Genomic DNA, 8,549 nt, shown 5'->3' with positions numbered 1-8,549 from the left:
GAAACAATTATTTGTATTTTCATTACGAATATGCATTTGTAAAAAAATGAATGCACAAGCCTCATCTTGTCCCATTTAAATAATAGGTAGCCTGCATATTTTTACTTCCAAATTGTAGAACCTTGGGCCCGATCCGATATGCAGCGTCGCCTGCAAAAGCCGCCGACGCCGAATTTTGCACGGGTTTGGTATCCTATATACAGCGTAACCTAGAAGTTATGCTCGTATATTTCTGCCTTTGCCCGTAGTTTTTTGGGCCATAGACAGGTATACCAAACCTGCGCAGTTTGGTATCCAATATACAGCGTAAGGACTTACGTGGCGAAAATGGAGAAATCTTACTCCATTTTCACGTTGCCACAAAATGCAGCCGTAGTAAGCCTTACGCTGTGTATTGGAGCCCCGTAATTCCCTAAACTACTTGCCAAATAAAAACACCTAATGCAAGCGCAATGTCTATCTACCTGTCAACCGCGATCCCCCGTCGCAATCCCTAATAAAGTATTTAACCCCTAAATCGCCACTCCCGGACCCCGCCGCCACCTACATTAAATGTATAACCCCCTAATGTGATCCCCTACACCGTCGCCACCTACATTACATACCCCCTAATGTGAGCCCCTTACACCGCCGCCATCTACATTACATACCCCCTGATGTGAGCCCCTTACACCGCCGCCATCTACATTACATACCCCCTAATGTATGCTCCTACCCAGTCTCCAGCTATATTAAAATTATTAACCCCTAATCTGATCCCCCTACACCGCCGCCAGCTATATTAAAATTATTAACCCCTAATCTAATCCCCCTACACCGCCGCCAGCTATATTAAATTATTAACCCCTAATCCAATCCCCCTACACCACCGCCAGCTATATTAAATACATTAACCCCTAATCTAATCCCCCTACACCACCGCCAGCTATATTAAATTATTAACCCCTAATCTAATCCCCCTACACCGCCGCCAGCTATATTAAATACATTAACCCCTAATCTAATCCCCCTAAAATAATCACCTCTATTACCAGCCCTTAAAAGGGCCTTTTGCGTGACATTGCCCCAAAGTAACAGCTCTATTGCCAGCCCTTAAAAGGGCTTTTTGCGGGGCTTTGCCCCAAAGTAACCAGCTCTTTTTCCAGCCCTTAAAAGGGCATTTGGCGGGGCATTGTCACAAAGGAAAACAGAATTTATGCTTACCTGATAAATTACTTTCTCCAACGGTGTGTCCGGTCCACGGCGTCATCCTTACTTGTGGGATATTCTCTTCCCCAACAGGAAATGGCAAAGAGTCCCAGCAAAGCTGGTCACATGATCCCTCCTAGGCTCCGCCCACCCCAGTAATTCGACCGACGGACAGGAGGAAATATATATAGGAGAAACCATATGATACCGTGGTGACTGTAGTTAGAGAAAATAATTCATCAGACCTGATTAAAAAACCAGGGCGGGCCGTGGACCGGACACACCGTTGGAGAAAGTAATTTATCAGGTAAGCATAAATTCTGTTTTCTCCAACATTGGTGTGTCCGGTCCACGGCGTCATCCTTACTTGTGGGAACCAATACCAAAGCTTTAGGACACGGATGAAGGGAGGGAGCAAATCAGGTCACCTAAACGGAAGGAACCACAGCTTGCAAAACCTTTCTCCCAAAAATAGCCTCCGAAGAAGCAAAAGTATCAAATTTGTAAAATTTGGCAAAAGTGTGCAGTGAAGACCAAGTCGCTGCCTTACATATCTGGTCAACAGAAGCCTCGTTCTTGAAGGCCCATGTGGAAGCCACAGCCCTAGTGGAGTGAGCTGTGATTCTTTCAGGAGGCTGCCGTCCGGCAGTCTCATAAGCCAATCGGATAATGCTTTTAAGCCAAAAGGAAAGAGAGGTAGAAGTCGCTTTTTGACCTCTCCTTTTACCAGAATAAACAACAAGCAAGGAAGAAGTTTGTCTGAAATCTTTAGTGGCCTCTAAATAGAATTTTAGAGCATGGACTATGTCCAAATTGTGTAACAAACGTTCCTTCTTTGAAACTGGATTCGGACACAAAGAAGGTACAACTATCTCCTGGTTAATATTTTTGTTAGAAACAACTTTCGGAAGAAAACCAGGCTTAGTACGCAAAACCACCTTATCTGCATGGAACACCAGATAGGGCGGAGAACACTGCAGAGCAGATAACTCTGAAACTCTTCTAGCAGAAGAAATTGCAACTAAAAACAAAACTTTCCAAGATAGTAACTTAATATTTATGGAATGTAAAGGTTCAAACGGAACCCCTTGAAGAACTGAAAGAACTAGATTTAGACTCCAGGGAGGAGTCAAAGGTCTGTAAACAGGCTTGATCCTAACCAGAGCCTGAACAAATGCTTGAACATCTGGCACGGCTGCCAGTCTTTTGTGAAGTAAAACAGATAAAGCAGAGATCTGTCCCTTTAGAGAACTTGCAGATAATCCTTTCTCCAATCCTTCTTGTAGAAAGGATAGAATCTTAGGAATTTTTATCTTGTTCCATGGGAATCCTTTGGATTCACACCAACAGATATATTTTTTCCATATTTTATGGTAAATTTTTCTAGTTACAGGCTTTCTAGCCTGAATCAGAGTATCTATTACAGAATCTGAAAACCCACGCTTAGATAAAATCAAGCGTTCAATCTCCAAGCCGTCAGTTGGAGGGAAACCAGATTCGGATGTTCGAATGGACCCTGAACAAGAAGGTCCTGTCTCAAAGGTAGCTTCCATGGTGGAGCCGATGACATATTCACCAGGTCTGCATACCAAGTCCTGCGTGGCCACGCAGGAGCTATCAAGATCACCGAGGCCCTCTCCTGATTGATCCTGGCTACCAGCCTGGGAATGAGAGGAAACGGTGGGAATACATAAGCTAGGTTGAAGGTCCAAGGTGCTACTAGTGCATCTACTAGAGTCGCCTTGGGATCCCTGGATCTGGACCCGTAGCAAGGAACCTTGAAGTTCTGACGAGACGCCATCAGATCCATGTCTGGAATGCCCCATAATTGAGTTATTTGGGCAAAGATTTCCAGATGGAGTTCCCACTCCCCCGGATGGAATGTCTGACGACTCAGAAAATCCGCTTCCCAATTGTCCACTCCTGGGATGTGGATTGCAGACAAGTGGCAGGAGTGATCCTCCGCCCATTGAATTATCTTGGTCACTTCTTTCATCGCCAGGGAACTCCTTGTTCCCCCCTGATGATTGATATATGCAACGGTCGTCATGTTGTCTGATTGAAACCTTATGAATTTGGCCTTTGCTAGTTGAGGCCAAGCTCTGAGAGCATTGAATATCGCTCTCAGTTCCAGAATGTTTATCGGGAGAAGAGACTCTTCCCGAGACCATAGACCCTGAGCTTTCAGGGATTCCCAGACCGCGCCCCAGCCCACTAGACTGGCGTCGGTCGTGACAATGACCCACTCTGGTCTGCGGAAGCTCATTCCCTGTGACAGATTGTCCAAGGTCAGCCACCAACGGAGTGAATCTCTGGTCTTTTGATCTACTTGAATCATCGGAGACAAGTCTGTATAATCCCCATTCCACTGTCTGAGCATGCACAGTTGTAATGGTCTTAGATGAATTCGTGCAAAAGGAACTATGTCCATTGTTGCAACCATCAATCCTATTACTTCCATGCACTGCGCTATGGAAGGACGAGGAACAGAATGAAGTACTTGACAAGAGTTTAGAAGTTTTGATTTTCTGACCTCTGTCAGAAAAATCCTCATTTCTAAGGAATCTATTATTGTTCCCAAGAAGGGAACTCTTGTTGACGGGGACAGAGAACTTTTTTCTTTGTTCACCTTCCATCCGTGAGATCTGAGAAAGGCTAGGACGATGTCCGTATGAGCCTTTGCTTTTGACAGGGACGACGCTTGAATCAGGATGTCGTCCAAGTAAGGTACTACTGCAATGCCCCTTGGTCTTAGAACCGCTAGAAGGGACCCTAGTACCTTTGTGAAAATCCTTGGAGCAGTGGCTAATCCGAATGGAAGTGCCACAAACTGGTAATGCTTGTCCAGAAAAGCGAACCTTAGGAACTGATGATGTTCCTTGTGGATAGGAATATGTAGGTACGCATCCTTTAAATCCACGATAGTCATAAATTGACTTTCCTGGATGGTAAGTAGGATCGTTCGAATAGTTTCCATTTTGAACGATGGTACCCTGAGAAATTTGTTTAGGATCTTCAGATCCAAAATTGGTCTGAATGTTCCCTCTTTTTTGGGAACTATGAACAGATTGGAATAAAATCCCATTCCTTGTTCTCTTATTGGAACTGGATGTATCACTCCCATCTTTAACAGGTCTTCTACACAATGTAAGAATGCCTGTCTCTTTATTTGGTTTGAGGATAAGTGAGACCCTTGGGGGTAGTTCCTTGAATTCCAGGAGATAACCTTGAGAAACTATTTCTAGCGCCCAAGGATCCTGAACATCTCTTGCCCAAGCCTGAGCAAAGAGAGAGAGTCTGCCCCCCACTAGATCCGGTCCCGGATCGGGGGCTATCCCTTCATGCTGTTTTGGTAGCAGTGGTAGGCTTCTTGGCCTGCTTACCCTTGTTCCAGCCTTGCATTGGTTTCCAGGCTGGTTTGGGTTGTGAAGTATTACCCTCTTGCTTAGAGGATGCAGAATTAGAGGCTGGTCCGTTTCTGCGAAAGGGACGAAAATTAGGCTTATTTTTAGCCTTAAAAGACCTATCCTGTGGGAGGGCATGGCCCTTTCCCCCAGTGATGTCTGAAATAATCTCTTTCAAATCTGGTCCAAATAATGTTTTACCTTTGAAAGGAATGTTAAGCAATTTTGTCTTGGAAGACACATCCGCTGACCAAGACTTTAGCCAAAGCGCTCTGCGCGCCACGATAGCAAACCCTGAATTTTTCGCCGCTAATCTAGCTAATTGCAAAGCGGCATCTAAAACAAAAGAGTTAGCCAATTTAAGTGCTTGAACTCTGTCCATAACCTCCTCATACGAAGATTCTCTACTGAGCGACTTTTCTAGTTCCTCGAACCAGAAACACGCTGCCGTAGTGACAGGAACAATGCATGAAATTGGTTGTAGAAGGTAACCTTGCTGTACAAAAATCTTTTTAAGCAAACCCTCTAATTTCTTATCCATAGGATCTTTGAAAGCACAACTATCTTCGATAGGAATAGTAGTGCCTTTGTTTAGAGTAGAAACCGCCCCCTCGACCTTGGGGACTGTCTGCCATAAGTCCTTTCTGGGGTCGACTATAGGAAATAATTTCTTAAATATAGGGGGGGGGGAACAAAAGGTATGCCGGGCTTTTCCCACTCTTTATTTACTATGTCCGCCACCCGCTTGGGTATAGGAAAAGCGTCGGGGGGCACCGGAACCTCTAGGAACTTGTCCATCTTACATAATTTCTCTGGAATGACCAAATTGTCACAATCATCCAGAGTAGATAACACCTCCTTAAGCAGTGCGCGGAGATGTTCTAATTTAAATTTAAATGTCACAACATCAGGTTCAGCTTGATGAGAAATTTTTTCTGAATCTGAGATTTCTCCATCAGACAAAACCTCCCTCATGGCCCCTTGAGATTGGTGTGAGGGTATGTCAGAACAGTTATCATCAGCGCCCTCTTGCTCTTCAGTGTTTAAAACAGAGCAATCGCGCTTTCTCTAATAAGTAGGCATTTTGGATAAAAGATTTGCTATGGAGTTATCCATTACAGCCGTTAATTGTTGCATGGTAATAAGTATTGGCGCACTAGATGTACTAGGGGCCTCCTGTGTGGGCAAAACTGGTGTAGACACAGTAGGGGATGATGTAGTATCATGTTTACTCCCCTCATTTGAGGAATCATCTTGGGCAATATCATTATCTGTGGCATTACTGTCCTTACTTTGTTTGGACACTATGGCACAATTATCACATAAATTTAAATGGGGAGACACATTGGCTTTCATACATATAGAACATAGCTTATCTGATGGTACAGACATGTTAAACAGGCTTAAACTTGTCAACAAAGCACAAAAAACGTTTTAAAATAAAACCGTTACTGTCTCTTTAAATTTCAAACTGAAAACACTTTATTACTGAAGGAATTGTTCAAAAATTACCAAAATTTCACCACAGTGTCTTAAAGCATTAAAAGTATTGCACACCAAATTTCAGAGCTTTAACCCTTAAAATAATGGAACCAGAGCTGTTTTTCAATTTGACCCCTATACAGTCCCAGCTATATGCTTTGCTGAGACCCAACCAAGCCCAGAGGGGAATACGATACCAAATGACACCTTCTAGAAGCTTTTTTAGTGATTCTTAGATCCTCACACATGCATCTGCATGCCTTGCTCTCCAAAAACAACTGCGCAGTAATGGCGCGAATATAAGGCTCAGTCTATAACTAGAAAAGGCCCCCAGACTAAAAAAGGTATCCAACACAGTGCCTGCCGTTTTTTAAACGTTCCCCAAGATTATAATGCCAATTATTAGCTAGAATCTGCATAATATGCCCCAATAAAGCAATCGTTTTAGCCCATAAAAATGTCTACCAGTTTTTAAGCCCTTTTTTAAGCCCTTTATTCTTTTATGTTTGACTAAGAAAATGGCTTACCGGTCCCCATGAGGGGAAATGACAGCCTTCCAGCATTACCAGGTCTTGTTAGAAATATGGCTAGTCATACCTTAAGCAGAAAAGTCTGCTAACTGTTTCCCCCAACTGAAGTTACTTCATCTCAACAGTCCTGTGTGGAAACAGCAATCGATTTTATTTACTGTCTGCTAAAATCATCTTCCTCTTACAAACAGAAATCTTCATCCTTTTCTGTTTCAGAGTAAATAGTACATACCAGCACTATTTTAAAATAACAAACACTTGATAGAAGAATAAAAACTACATTTAAACACCAAAAAAACTCTTAACCATCTCCGTGGAGATGTTGCCTGTGCAACGGCAAAGAGAATGACTGGGGTGGGCGGAGCCTAGGAGGGATCATGTGACCAGCTTTGCTGGGACTCTTTGCCATTTGTTGTTGGGGAAGAGAATATCCCACAAGTAAGGATGACGCCGTGGACCGGACACACCAATGTTGGAGAAACAACTCTTTTTCCTATAATCTAAATCCCCCTATACCGCCGCCACCTATAATAAATGTATTACCCCCTAATCTAATCCCCCTACACCACCACCACCTATATTAAATAGATTAACCCCTAATCTGACCCCCCTACACCGCCGCCACCTATATTAACTATATTAACCCTAATTATATTAGGGTTAATATAGTTAATATAGTTATTATATTATATATATTAACTATATTAACCCTAATTATATTAGGGATAATATAGTTAATATCGTTATTATATTATATATATATTAAGTATAATAACCCTATCTAACTCTAACACCCCTAACTAAATTCTTATTAAAATAAATCTAATTAATATTATTAATTAAAATATGCCTATTTAAATCTAAATACTTACCTATAAAATAAACCCTAAGATAGCTACAATGTAATTAATAATTACATTGTAGCTATTTTAGGGTTTATATTTATTTTACAGGTAACTTGGTATTTATTTTAATTAGGTACAATAGCTATTAAATAGTTAATAACTATTTAATAGCTACCTTGTTAAAATAATTACCAATTTACCTGTAAAATAAATCCTAACCTAAGTTACAAATACACCTACACTATCAATAAATTAAATAAACTAAAAATATCTAAACTAAAATACAATTAAATAAACTAAACTAAATTACAAAAACAAACAAACACTAAATTACAAAAAATAAAAAAGATTACAAGAATTTTAAGCTAATTACACCTATTCTAAGCCCCCTAATAAAATAACAAAGCCCCCCAAAATAAAAAAATTTCCCTACCCTAATCTAACTTTAAAAAGTTAACAGCTCTATTACCTTACCAGCCCTTAAAAGAGCTTTTTGCGGGGCATGCCCCAAAGAAATCAGCTCTTTTGCCTGTAAAATAAAACACAATGCCACCCCCCAACATTACAACCCACCACCCACATACCCCTACTCTAAACCCACCCAAACCCCCCTTAAAAAAACCTAACACTAAGCCCCAGAAGATCTCCCTACCTTGAGTCGTCTTCAACCAGCCAGGCCAAACTCTTCATCCAATCTGGGCGATGTCTTCATCCAAGCGGCAAAGAAGAAGTCTTCCATCCGGCGATGTCTTCATCCAAGCGGCAAAAAAGAAGTTTTCCATCCGGCGATGTCTTCATCCAAGCGGCAAAGAAGAAGTCTTCCATCCGGCGATGTCTTCATCCAAGCGGCAAAGAAGAGGTCCTCCATCGGGGCGAAGTTTTCTTCCAAGCGGCATCTTCAATCTTCTTTCTTCATCCCTCCGACGCGGAACATCCATCTGGCCTGACGACTGAACGACGAATGAAGTTTCCTTTAAATGACGTCATCCAAGATGGCGTCCCTCGAATTCCGATTGGCTGAGAGGATTCTATCAGCCAATCGGAATTAAGGTAAGAAAATCTGATTGGCTGATTCAATCAGCCAATCAGATTCAAGTTCA

The sequence above is a fragment of the Bombina bombina genome, chromosome 7 (assembly GCF_027579735.1).
Source record: "Bombina bombina isolate aBomBom1 chromosome 7, aBomBom1.pri, whole genome shotgun sequence".
Taxonomy (NCBI): domain Eukaryota; kingdom Metazoa; phylum Chordata; class Amphibia; order Anura; family Bombinatoridae; genus Bombina; species Bombina bombina.
The sequence above is the reverse complement of the archived record's forward strand: the minus strand, read 5'-3'. Positions refer to the sequence as shown.